Source organism: Nelumbo lutea, chromosome 1 (genome assembly GCF_056320005.1).
Source record: "Nelumbo lutea isolate HS-2025 chromosome 1, American lotus-T2T, whole genome shotgun sequence".
Classification (NCBI taxonomy): domain Eukaryota; kingdom Viridiplantae; phylum Streptophyta; class Magnoliopsida; order Proteales; family Nelumbonaceae; genus Nelumbo; species Nelumbo lutea.
Window position 1 is genome coordinate 189,163,903 of NC_142684.1, and position 13,377 is coordinate 189,177,279.

At 40.2% G+C, this 13,377-nt stretch overlaps 1 protein-coding gene across 7 annotated transcripts in view; it reads left to right on the top strand.

Moving 5' to 3' along the window:
- The window catches only part of LOC148879953 (transcription factor jumonji (jmjC) domain-containing protein), a 120,910-nt gene that overhangs the window by 98,624 nt on the left and 8,909 nt on the right, over nt 1-13,377 (top strand). The gene's annotated exons all lie outside the window — the stretch shown is intronic.

Here is a 13,377-nt window from a genome sequence, read left to right on the forward strand (position 1 = left end):
TATTTTAGTTATTTTCTTCAAGGTTAAGTAGTTCTATCCTAGGATTTGATTTAAATATTTAGTCATAATATAAGTGGTTTAGGAGTTTGTTTAATTTTTAATTAAAGCATGAAAGCAGCAATTCTGTAAATTCTATTTTCTAAGTTCTAGAAGAGTAGGCCTGTCCCTAGTGCCTTTATGTGAGATCTATGTTCATAATGTGGTTAATGAATTTTGGAGAATATTTTCTGCTATGTGCTTCTGTGAGTGATAATTCTTTCTTTTAGAAAAAAGACATGGAAGAAATCTATCGAATCCATTATTCAATATCAACTAAAGCATATGATATCCCTTTCATTTTAGTTAGTTTCCTTCCCTCACATAATTTCTTGGGAGAGAGAAACTTCACTTTGAGGATTTCCGAGCTGCCCCTACCATTCTGAAAGGTTTTTGCAAATTCTTACCCCAACCTGCTTGATTTCAAAAACCCATTGACTAAGGTTAAAACCCATCAACATGCACAATTGAACTATTGAATCAGTCAACCCTCTTAGTGGGTGAAGGGTCAGACACCAAGTGGTTGCATATTGGAAACTCCAACTTGATAAGAGTGGTATTGCAGGTTATAGAAGTCCCACCTCCATTACTGAAACTGAGACCACACCAACGCTTTTTTTTTGGCCCAATTTCTTAGACTGATGATTCAATGTTAGAAATAATTGTGCAACCAGGTGGGTCCTTTCTTTGCCTGATTCAATAATCAACTTTCCTCAACTATGTTGTTTTTAAAGCCACCACCAGATTGAGTCTCTTCTGGTGGAAGAGAAGCTGTTGCCAGATGTCACCAAATCATTGTTTCTTCTTACTACGAGAGTTAGTTCTGCAACTTCTATTCTCAGAGCCTGACCTGTTCAACCTGGATGGTTGAACCAGAGATCTGTCACACAGAAAGAAAAGTGGGTCAGCCACTAGTTTGGACTTTGAAACACTGTTCTAAAGGATTGGTCGTGTTTAGAGCAAAGGTTGGTAATGCACCAGCCTTGTTTTTGGCAATTAGAATTAGTAACTCCATTAGGACAGTGTTGATGGTATAGTTGTCAAGGCGATGCCTAGGCGACAAGGCACCCTTTGAGGCTCGCCTCGCCTAATCGCTAAGCAGTTTTTTACTTTATATTATAAAATACTTTTTTGTTCATTCTTTTTTGAGATTATAATTATAAAGTAGACATTATTAAACTAAAATAATCATTTTTTATGTTTATATACTAATTTATTTTTATTATTTTCTTATTTATTAGGGTTTAATCAACACAAACATTGCTAAATGCTATATTGAACCCTCAAAGACTTCAAAACCTGAACCAATAAGGAAGAATGTTGTAGTGTTCCTTGTTGCTGATGCCCTGTAAACCTCCTGAGTGCCAGAATAGCTGGCGCTGCAACATTTATGGCTAGCTGAGCCGATGCTTGTCCAGTATCCATTCTGAGTGGCATCAGGCTCAGCGACTTCAAGGAAAGTTCCTACAGCACAAGAAAGCAGTCATTGATACTGCTGAAAATGCAAACACTGAAAGACGGTTGGTGTGCTGCACCTTGAAGGATTGTCCTCACCTGGTGGCACTGCGGAAACGGTGTGGCCCCAGCAGGACACGCCATACTTATACCGACGCTGGCTCCATACCAGTAGTAATAGTAGCTATTCAGTTTCGATCCATCTAGGGTAGGGGCTTTTCGATTCCTTGATTCCTCTATTAAAATCGAAACTGTGCAGCTACTACCAGGAGGTGAAGCAGAGGGAAAGGTGGCCCTTGGTGGGGGAGTTATGTGCAATCATGCTCTTATAAATATGCTACGCTCACCACGATCCCATCTCACTGCGTGAGCTGCTCTCTGCGTTCACTACGCTCTCTCCTACATCAGTGCTTTGCTATGCTCACGTAGCCAGCTACAGGAGCATCAGTGCTTCACTACGATCTCTAACATCATTCACTCTGTTAGCTTGCTACACTCGCGTAGCAGCAACAACAGGAGCCCTAAAAGGTCTAGAAGGCCATTTTAGGTGCGTTAAGCAAGCGATAGCTTGCCCTATTGTAGGGTGGTACATGAGGACATACTACTACTACTTTTTCTTTTCTTCTTTTCTTATAACAAAAATAAGGGTTCAGCCCCTACATTTTTTGAATTTTATTTTCTTTCTTCTTTTTCTTCTCATGAATATGTTGAGTTTCTATACTTTAATATGAACTATATGGTTATGGTACCTGTAAAGAGACTGGGCCGAATGGGTCCTAGTATCTTCTCTTGTAATATCTTTTCTTTTATTGTTGGCTAATGAGCATGTTATTTATTGTTGTTTAATATCTTTATGTTACTGCCTAGCTGACCGCCCACTTAAGGGCATACTTGTCATTACTCTAACTTTAATTCTTAATAAAAAAATGATTAGAGGAGAAAGGGAAGATAATTCGATACTTCTTCTTCTTCCTTCTCTTTTCACCATCTTCTTCTCTTGTGTTGCTGCTCTTACTTCTCTTCCTTTTTCTTCTAATCTTCAAATTACACCTAATATTTGAGGACTGATTTACATCTTGGTATCAGAGCAGGTTTATTTCTTCTTTTTTTTTTCTTTTTTCTTCTTTTCCCATACACCCTTAGATTAAGAGTGTATGGAGAGATAGATTCTCTATGGTTCAGAGGATCTCTGACCTAGTTGGTAGAGGGTTTGGAGAGTTTAAATCTGGTTGGAGGTGAAGCTTTGGGTGTGGCGCTCTGTGCTTGGGAGGTGTCTTGTGACTCTTAAAGGAGGGCGGTTCAGGTTTGGAAGAAATTGGGAAGTTCTGGTAGGAGCGGCTGCATCTTCTCTCTTCCTCCCCAACAGCTGGACGGAGTAAAACCCTAGTTTTCAAGCATTTGGGTTCTGGTTTGACTTCAAGTAAGTTTATATAGACAATTTCTGGTTCTTTGGTTTTCGTTTGATTAATGGAGCCATACGGAAGCGAGTTCAAGCAAGTGTCGGTTTCAGGCTTGTGCTCGGTAGATTCCGTTTTGACTGGTGTAAGCACAATCAAGCTAGATGGGACAAATTATCTTGCTTGGGCACAGTCTATAAGAATTTATTTCTGTAGTAGAGGATAACTCGGGTACCTCACAGGTAGTAAAGTGAAACCCGAAGAGACAGACCCTAAATTTGAGAAATGGATGCAAGAGACTGTCATAGGATAGTTGGTCAATTCTATGCAACCTCATATAAGTCAGCATTATCTCTGGATGTCTTCGACTAAGGAGATAAGGGACAGTGTTACTGAGACCTATTCACAGAAGTTGAATGTAGCCAGAGTCTATAAGTTGAAAAGTGATGTGAAGAACGTAAGACAGGGGGAGAAGAGTGTAGCAATCTACTACTCTATACTGAAATCTCTATGGCAAGAAATTGATGTTATGGAGACAGTTGTATGGGAGAGTAAGAATGATGCTGAAATGTATAGGAAGTTGATGGAGAAAAATAGGGTGTTTGAATTTCTCACTAGACTCAATCCTGAGTTTGACATCATTGGGCAAAATATTTTGGCTAGTGATGAGGTTACTCTTTCCCAGGCATATGCTATGATAAGTAGTGAGGAGAGTAGACGGCAGGTTCAGTTGCAGGGTCCACCTACAGAACACTTTGCACATGCTGGAATAAAGCCAAAGGGTCCTACTGAGAAAAAGGAGCAGATATGTGAATATTGCAAGAAACCGAGGCATATAAAGGACACTTATTGGAAGCTTCATCTTGAGCTTCTTCCTGATAGGTTTAAGAATAATAACAACTCTAAGAAGGGCAGTCAGGTAGGAAAGCCTAAGGCAACTAATGTTGCTACAATACCTGAAGAAGGAAATAAGGAGTGAAGAGAAATCAACCATTGAGCAGTTGGCAGCAATGAAGGTGGATTTTGAGAAGTATGGGAGGCTACTAAATCACTTGGAAGCTACTATTTCTTCATCTCACTCTTCCAGCAACAACACATCATCTTCATCAGCATTTGCTCACTCAGGTATTCGTGCTTTTGCAAATCATGCTTTAGTTTCAGGTAATCATAAAATCCCTTAGATTATTGATTCCGATGCATTAGACCATATGACCAGCTTGTCTAATCTCTTCTGCTCATACTAGCTTCTCTCTGGCAAAGAGAAAATATCCCTTGCTGATGGGTCTCTTGCTCCCTTCTCTAGTAAAGGAGATATAAAGACCTCTGACACCCTTTATTTATCCTCTGTCCTTCATGTCCCTAAACTTAACACAAACCTTTTATTTGTTAGTAGCTTAACTAAATCCATGAATTGCAACATAACTTTTTTTCCCACTCATTGTATTTTTCAGGACCTGCAATCTCAGAGGATGATTGGGAGTGGCCATGAGGCGAACGGAATATACTTGCTGGACACACCGGATTGAGCTTTGGGACCACCTCATGGAGTTGCCTTAGAGTCAGTTTTGTCAGAGTCTATTAACAAAGTCTTGTTATGTCACTTTCGGTTTGGTCATTTGTCATTTTTCATTTTCTGCCTTGAGTCATTTGTTTCCAGATATGTTTAAGGGAGTGTCTTTATTGAGTCTTTATTGTGAGTCGTGTGAACTAGCAAAGCATTGTAGACATTCTTATTCAGTAAGCAATAAAAGATCTCTTTTTCCTTTTCATATTGTTCACTCTGATGTGTGGGGGCCATATCATTTGCCAACTATGGGGGGTTATAGGTACTTTATCCTTTTTATTGATGACTACTCTCGTTACACTTGGATTGATCTCATGAAATCCAGGGATGAAGTACCAGCTATTGTGCAAAAATTTCATGAACTCATCCTCATCCAGTTCAACACTCGTGTCAAAATATTCCGTTCTGATATTGCTAAGGAGTATTTTGAGAGAACCCTTTCCACTTATCTTGAAACTTTTGGGGTTATTCATCAAAGTTCTTGTTCCTGCACTCCACAACAAAACGAGGTGGCAGAAAGGAAGAACAGACATGTGGTTGAAGTTGCCAGATCCCTCTTGTTTGCATCCCATGTTCCTATAAAATTTTGGGGAGATGCTGTTCTTACTACTACTTTTTTATCAACTGTATGCCCTCCCGGGTTCTTGACTTCAAAACCCCCTTTAGCCTTCTCTTCCCGGATGAGGATATTTTTTCTCTTCCTCTCCGTTTTTTTGAGTGCACTTGCTATGTGCATATTCACAGTCATCAAAGGCACAAGTTTGAACCTAAGGCTCATAAATGTGTTTTTCTGGGATATGCTTCCACACAGAAGGGATATTGCTATTTTGATCCAGTCCGTGGCACCCGCTTTGTATCTCGGGATGTCACCTTTGCTGAGTTGACTCCTTTCTTTAGCATTTCTCCTGAGGGGGAGAAATTTGAAGCGCCCTTTGCTATGTCTCTAGCTATTCCTCTTCCCATTCCTCTTGAGTCCTATCATGAGGTGTCTACTTCTCCCATTGAACCTACCTCCGATATTCCTATTTCTCCTCCTCCACCTCATTCTCCTATAATTCCTCCTCCTTCTGTTCTCCAAAGGTGGTACCAAAGGCAGAGATTCAGACATGGGTAGGTTGTTTCCACTCCTACAGAAGAGCCTCTTGCTCCTCCCATCATTACTGAGGTAATAGTTCAGCCTTCTTTTGACCCATCTACAGCTTTCCTAGACCTTGATCTTCCTATTGCTCTCCGCAAGGGCAAGCGGAAGTGTACAACCCATTGTATCTCCAAACACTTGTCTTATAGCCTTCTCTCTCCTTCCTACTATTTTCTTGCATCTGTTTCTTCCCATGTGATACCCAAGTCCGTACCGGAAGCTTTATGTCAACCTGAATGGAGGGATGTTATGATGGCTGAACTGGGTGCTTTGCATAAGAACCATACCTAGGATATTGTTGACTTGCCTGAAGGGAAGGAACCAGTGGGTTGTAAGTGGGTGTTTACCATTAAATATCACTCTGATGGCTCTATTGCGAGGTTTAAGGCTAGGCTGGTTGCTAAGGACTACACTCAAATGTATGGCATTGATTATCTTGAGACATTTGCTCCTGTCGCTAAGATGACCTCAGTCAGGATTTTGTTATCTCTAGTCGCTACTTTTGATTGGCCCCTACACCAGTTTGATGTTAAAAATGCCTTCTTGAATGGAGACCTGCATGAAGAGGTCTATATGTCTTTGCCTCTAGGGGTGTATGGGAAGGAAATGCAAGGCAAGGTGTGTAAACTGCTGAAATCTATTTATGGTCTCAAACAATTTCCTCGGGCTTGGTTTGAGAGGTTTAGTGCTGCTCGTCTCCTTTGGCTACACACAAACTCAATCTGATCATACCCTGTTCTTGAAGAGAAATGGCTCTCTGGTTACCTTCTTGATAGTTTATGTTGATGATTTTGTGGTCACAGGTAATGGCACTCAAGAGGTCAGTAAACTAAAAAGGTTTCTCAACTCTGAATTTGAGATCAAGGATTTGGGAGATCTTCGGTATTTTTTGGGCATTGGAGTTGCTAGATCTAAGGATGGTATCTTCATTTCTCAGCGTAAATATGTCCTTGACCTCCTTGCTGAGACTGGTAAATTTGGAGCTAAACCAATCTCCACTCCTATTGATCCTGATCATAGGCTTTTTGCTACAGATGGTGAGCTTTTATTTGATAAGGGGGTATTTCAGAGATTGCTTGGGAAGTTGTTATATCTTTACATGACTCGGCCAGATATTTCCTATGCAGTAAGTGTTATTAGTCAATATATGCATTCTCCCAGAGATACTCATTTAGCTGTTGTAGAAAGGGTCATGTGTTATTTGAAAGGTACACCAGGGAAAGGTATCCTATTTGCTAAACATGGACACATGAAGCTGCAAGCTTTCACTGATGCTGATTGGGCAGGATGTATTGATGATAGGAGATCCACCTCAGGTTATTGTGCTTTGGTCGCTGGGAACATTGTGTCATGGAGGAGTAAGAAACAATCTTTAGTTGCTAGATCCTCAGCTAAAGCAGAATACAGGGCAATGGCACATGGTGTATCCGAATTACTGTGGCTACGATCCCTTCTAGAAGAATTGGGGGTTGACTACGAGAAGCCAATGATGCTCTACCCGTGACAACCAAGCAACTATCAACATTGCACATAATCCTGATCAACAATGCAAAACTAAGCACATTGAGGTTGATAGACATTTTATAAGGGAAAGAGTTTCCTCAAGAGAAGTTTGTTTGCCATTCATCACATCAGACGAGCAATTGGCTGATATCTTGACCAAGGGAGTTCCAAGAGGGAAAATGACACTATATAAGCAAGTTGGGCATGATTGACATCTATGCTTAGCTTGAAGGGGAGTGTAAAGAGACTGGGCCGAATGGGTCCTAGTATCTTCTCTTGTAATGTCTTTTCTTTTATTGTTGGTTAATGGGCCTCTCTTAATGGGCCTGTTATTTCTTTTTGTTTAATCTCTTTATGTTACTGCCTAGTTGGCCACCCACTTAAGGGCATACTTGTTATTATTCTAACTTTAATTCTTAATAAAAAAAAGGATTAGAGGAGAAAGGGAAGATAATTTGATACTTGTCAATAGTTGATACTCAGATTTTAATTATGAGCATGTTGATACTTTGAACCTTGGTTAACAGTGTTAGGGATCCAAGTCGGGGAGGCTGGGCCGGGTTTATGGTCAACACTATTGGAGAAATTGTAATATAAAGTAGAGAAATTAAGAAATAGTTTTAAACAGAGGGATGGAATACCTATTCTTGCAGAAAGAAACTAAAGAAGGGTAACAACCCCTGTTTTCACAGCAGAAGAGGTCAAAGAGTTCAATCTCAAGTTTCAGTCAATTGCTTGTAATTTCAACTCATCAGCATAAAACTTCAGGTTCAATCACTTTAAACATTAGTTTTCATCTTTTAAAACCCCAATTTTAGGGTTTTGATTTTATTTGAAAGCAAAATAAAGTTAGAATTTGTCTTATATATGGGCAAGACAAAAAAAAAAGGTTTTTGGGTTTATGAGGTGGGCCCCACCTGGACATCCTGTAAATCTGTAATCAATATTTGGTGAGAAACATGCATAGTTGTCAAGGTGATGCCTAGGCGACAAGGTGTCCTTGGAGTCTCACCTTGCCTAATTGCCAAGCAGTTTTCTATAACATGTTATAACAAACTTTTATCTTCTTAATTTTTTGAGGTTATAATTATAAAATAGACATTTTTAAACTAAAATATTCATTTTGTGTGTTTATATACTAATTTTTTTTCTTATTTGTTAGGGTTTAATCAACACAAACATTGCTAAATGCTGTATTGAACCCTCAAAGAGTTCAAAACCTGAACCAATAAGTAGAAAGAATATAAAATGTTGTCCAATCAACACATTTTCATCTTTTTCTTTACTAATTTTGTGTTTTTATGTACTAATTTCTTCTTCTTCTTCTTCTTGCACCTTTTGTTTTCTTCTTTTCCTATAACAGAAATAGGGGTTCAGCCCCTATATTTTTCGAATTTTCTTTTCTTTCTTCTTGTTGTGAGGATTATTTAATTGTTATTTTGTAGTTGCTGTTAGTGGGTTGTCAGCTTAAGATGTTGTCAGTCAGTTTCTTTCTTTCTTATTAGTTTGTCTCTATGGAGTGCCACCAGGGGCATACTTGTAATCTCCCATTCCTTTTATATTAAGTTAATATAAATAACTAAATTGGCGGCAGCCAGAAGTAGTTGGTTTTTTTGTCTCTTAATCATATCTTCCTCTTCTTCTCTTTCTCTCCCTCGTCTCTCTCTCTCTATGAATGATTACATGGTATCAGAGCAAGGTTCTGGGCTATAAAAAAATTGGTTTCTCCCTTTTGAACCTGCTTCGTCCTCTTTTCTTCTTTGATTTCTTGGACGTGGAAGACAGAGAAACCCTAGCAGACTACTTGCATCTCTTCCTTTGGGTTCTTTCTTGGTCATAATATCAAGGTGACCCTAGTAGAAGGGCAATGCAGAAAAAGACTCCCTTTCTTATCTGTTCGATGATGTGAAGTTAGTTTCTGGTTGGCACCTTCGTACAAGTTTTGGACAAGGTATGTGTTCTTGTTTTTTTATGTCCAATGGTGTGAAAGCCTTATTTCTTGGTTTTATACTTTCGTTTGGATGCTGGATTGTTAGATTGCATGGGCTGTAGTCAGATTGCTAGTATACTATTCTAATGGCTAGTGTTGGACTGATTACTGGGCTGCTTAATGACTGAACCATCACTGAGTTGATTTCAGCATTTTTTTTTTGTTTTTTTTCCATTCCAGAAGTAAATTCCTTGAGGGTTGGTATTCTGATTGTGGCTGTTGTGTAGTTGTGTGGGATTTGGTCTGATTCAGCAGTACTCTGGCAAACTATGATTCAACTTCATCGGGGGTTACACCGACCCGCAACACAGCTGGTATGGGAAGTGAAAACATGATGTTTCCCATGCCCATTACCCCTTTAAATAGTCTAAACTATTTGGAGTGGGCTAAAAGCGTAAAACTTTATGTAACGGCAAGGGGAAAAGCCGGTTCCTTAAATGGAAGGGTGAAAGAACCCAAGAGTGAGACAGCTGAACATGATAGGTGGGACCAAGAAAACAGTATGGTGATGTCTTGGCTCCTTGCAGCCATTGAACCTGATGTGAAGAAAAACTTTATGTGGGTAGACACCACTAGTGAGATTTGGGAACAGGCCAAAACTACCTATTCTGAGCAAAGGCATTATGCCAAGGTTTACTAGTTTCAAGCTGAATCCTCAACTTGTAAACAGGGAAATCGTAGTTTGTCTTCCTATTATTCAGCCCTTACTTCCGTATGGAAAGAATTGGATCATTATCAGGCTATAGAGTGGAAACATGATGACGATGCTAAGACCTACAGGAAGCTGGTTACTCAGCAGTGTGCGTTTGCCTTCTTCTTGGGGCTGAACCCTGCCTATGAACCCTTGAGAGTTCAGATCTTACGAATAAAAGAGTTGCCGTCGGTTCACGAGCTATATGCCCTTGTTCAATCGGAAGAAAGTAGGTGGAGTGTGATGGTTACAACCGAGGGGGAGCAACAAGTTGCTTTGGCTGCAATGAGTAATAACAACATGAGGAAGAAAAGTGACACCAAGAAGGCTAATGATAAAGACAAGTTGTTTTGTACCCACTGTCGGCGCTCACGGCATACACGTGACACATGTTGGGATATTCACAGGAAACCCAAGTAGGCAGTGAAGAACCAAGAACAGGGTAAAGGGAAAGGTTAGAAGAAGATGAACACATCACATAATGCAGCACATGTGACAACCCAAGATACTTAGGTTGTCGGTACTACCCGGGACCACCTTACTAATTCTGACCCCAAGGAAGATATAATGAATTCCTTCAAAGACTACTTGGAGTCATATTGGTAGGGCTTTGCTACAGATGGATAGTTCAGTCACTGGTACTCCTATTTCATTTGCATCTACACCAGGTAATGCGGTTTCTGCATTCCATGTCACTACTACCACTGGTTCCCCTTGGATCATTGACTCAGGGGCCTCTAACCACATGACCGGTAAGCCGAACTTGTTTCAAACTTATAGCCTTTTGTCAGGAAGGGATAAAGTGAGGCTTGCAAATGGATCATTCTCTTCCATTGCAGGCCAATGATCAATATCTCTTCCCCATGGCCTTAACCTGATTTGTGTATTGCATGTCCCTCAACTTCCTATAAATTTGCTTTCAATTAGTAGTATCACAAGCTCTTTAAACTGTAGTGTAACCTTTTTTCCTGGTTCATGTGTTTTTCAGGATCTAACTTCTGGGAGGACGATTGGTAGAGGGAGCCTAGTGGATGGTCTCTACATTCTTGACAACAAAGCTGGTCTCTCGGTGTCATCCTCAGATCACATAGTCAATCAAATAAGGGTTAATTTTTTTTTGTGGCATAGTCGGTTAGGTCATGTTTCTTTTGAAATAGTAAAGTCTTTGTTTCCGGTTTTATTTAAGTCATGTTCAATGTCAGAGTTCCAGTGTCAAACGTGTCAGTTGAGCAAACAATGTAGAACAACTTTTCACTCAAATAATAAAAGATCGAGTGTTCCTTTTCATGTTGTGTATTCTGATGTATGGGGGTCTACTATTATAATCTCTGAGGGCGGATATAAGTACTTTATCACATTGATCGATGACTCTCTCGCTATACATGGGTATTCCCTATGCGTAGTAGAGACGAAGTTCCAAAGATTGTGAAAGACTTCCAGAGGATAGTATTTACGCAATTCCATGTTGAAATACAGATCTTCCAATCCGATAATGCAAAAGAGTATTTCCTTGGTGAGCTCAATGAGTTCTTTGCCTCCCACGGATCTATTCATAGGAGCTCATGTGCAAGAACATCACAACAAAATGGTGTTGCAGAAAAAAAAAACAGACACCTCCTTGAGGTAGCTCACGGATGATGTTACACATGAATGTTCCAAAAAGGTTTTGGATGGATGCTATACTTGTAGCTGCTTATGTCATCAATCACATGCCCTCTAGAGTGCTGAACTACATGGCCCCTCATCAGTTGTTGTTCCCTCAGTCCCCTTTATTTTCCATTCCCATGAGAGTTTTTGGTTGTCGTGCCTTTGTCCATGATTTGTCTCCGTCTCGAGGTAAGTTAGACCCTCGGTCCATTCCTTGGGGTATCCCTCATCTCAAAAGGGTATCGGTGCTTTGATCCCGTTAGTCATAAGTTTTTTTGTGTCTATGGATGTGTCCTTTGAGTTTGAACCATTCTTCCCTGCTTCTCCTTAAGGGGAGAGTAGTAGTGTGGAAGAGGAGAAGCAGGTTCAGGTTCGCCAAGTCTCTCTTCCTTCTATTTCGGACCTTGCTCCCTTTCATGTCTTCCAACGTACACGCCGTAGAGATCAGCAATGTGATAGAGATGTGGAGCAGCCAAACATTAAGCAACCGACACTGTTAGAGTCCCAGGAGGTAAGTCCAATCCCTGTTGCACCTACTGATACCCCTACTCCTACTGTGGATGACATTGACATTCCTATTGCTCAAAGAAAGGGAGTCAGGTCATGCACTACCAAACACCTCATTACCTAGTATGTCTCCTATGATCACATTTCCCCTCATACCGAGCCTTTCTATCCGTAGTTGATTGCATCCCTGTTCCTAGAAATGTTGTAGAAGCCTTAAAATGCCCCGAATGGACATATGCCATGAAGAGGAGATTAATGCTCTTCATAAAAATCAAATTTGGGAATTGGTGAATCTTCCAAGGGGGAGAGACCTCGTGGGGTGTAAGTGGGTGTTTACAGTTAAACACAAGGCAAACGGGACAGTTGAAAGGTACAAAACAAGATTAGTAGCCAAAGGGTACACTCAAGTGTACGGGGTTGACTATGATGAGACTTTTGCTCTAGTAGCAAAGATGAACTGAATTAGGGTTCTCCTATCATTAGTTGCTAACCTTGACTGGGAATTGCATCAACTGGACATAAAGAATGCTTTTTTAAATGTTGGCCTAGAGGAGGAAGTATACATGGTTCAACCCCCTGGATTCTGTGCCAAGGGAAGTGAAAATAAGGTGTGCAAGCTGAGAAAGTTTCTTTATGGTTTAAAACAATCTCCCAGAGCTTGGTTCGATAAGTTTTACATGGCAGTTCAATAGGTAGGCTTCAAACAATGTCAGTCTGATCATACACTCTTTGTGAAGAGATGTCAGGAACATGTTGCTATATTGATAGTGTATGTGGATGATATCATCATTATAGGAAATTGGAGTTCAGAAATACAAAAATTGAAACAATTCCTTGCATCTAAATTTGAAGTGAAAGATTTAGGTCCCCTGAAGTATTTCCTTGGAATTGAAGTCACCCGCTCAGAAAAGGGGTATCTTCATTTTTCAAAGGAAATACACCCTTGATCTATTACAAGACACAGGCAAATTAAGTGCAAGGCTAGCAGATACTCCCATGGATGTTGATCACAAGTTGGGTGACTGTGATGGTGAACCTCTGAAAGATGTGAAATAGTTCCAAAGGTTAGTGGGAAAGCTGATTTATTTGTCCATGATCCGTCTAGACATTGCTTATTCAGTTGGGGTTCTAAGCCAATTCATGCACTCTCCTAAGAAACCACACATGCAGGCAACAGAGAGAGTTCTTAGATAATTAAAAAAGTATCCCGGAACAAGTCTACTATTCAGTAAACATAATCACCTAAAGGCGGAAGTCTTTACAGATGCTGATTGGGCAGGTGTTGTGGATGATAGGAAGTCCACGAGTGGGTATTGCACATTTGTGGGAGGAAACCTAGTGACCTGGAAAAGCAAGAAACAAAGTGTGGCAACAAGGTCAAGTGTTGAAGCTGAATATAGAGCTATGGCACATGGGGTGGCTGAAGTCCTTTGGCTAAAAAATCTTCTA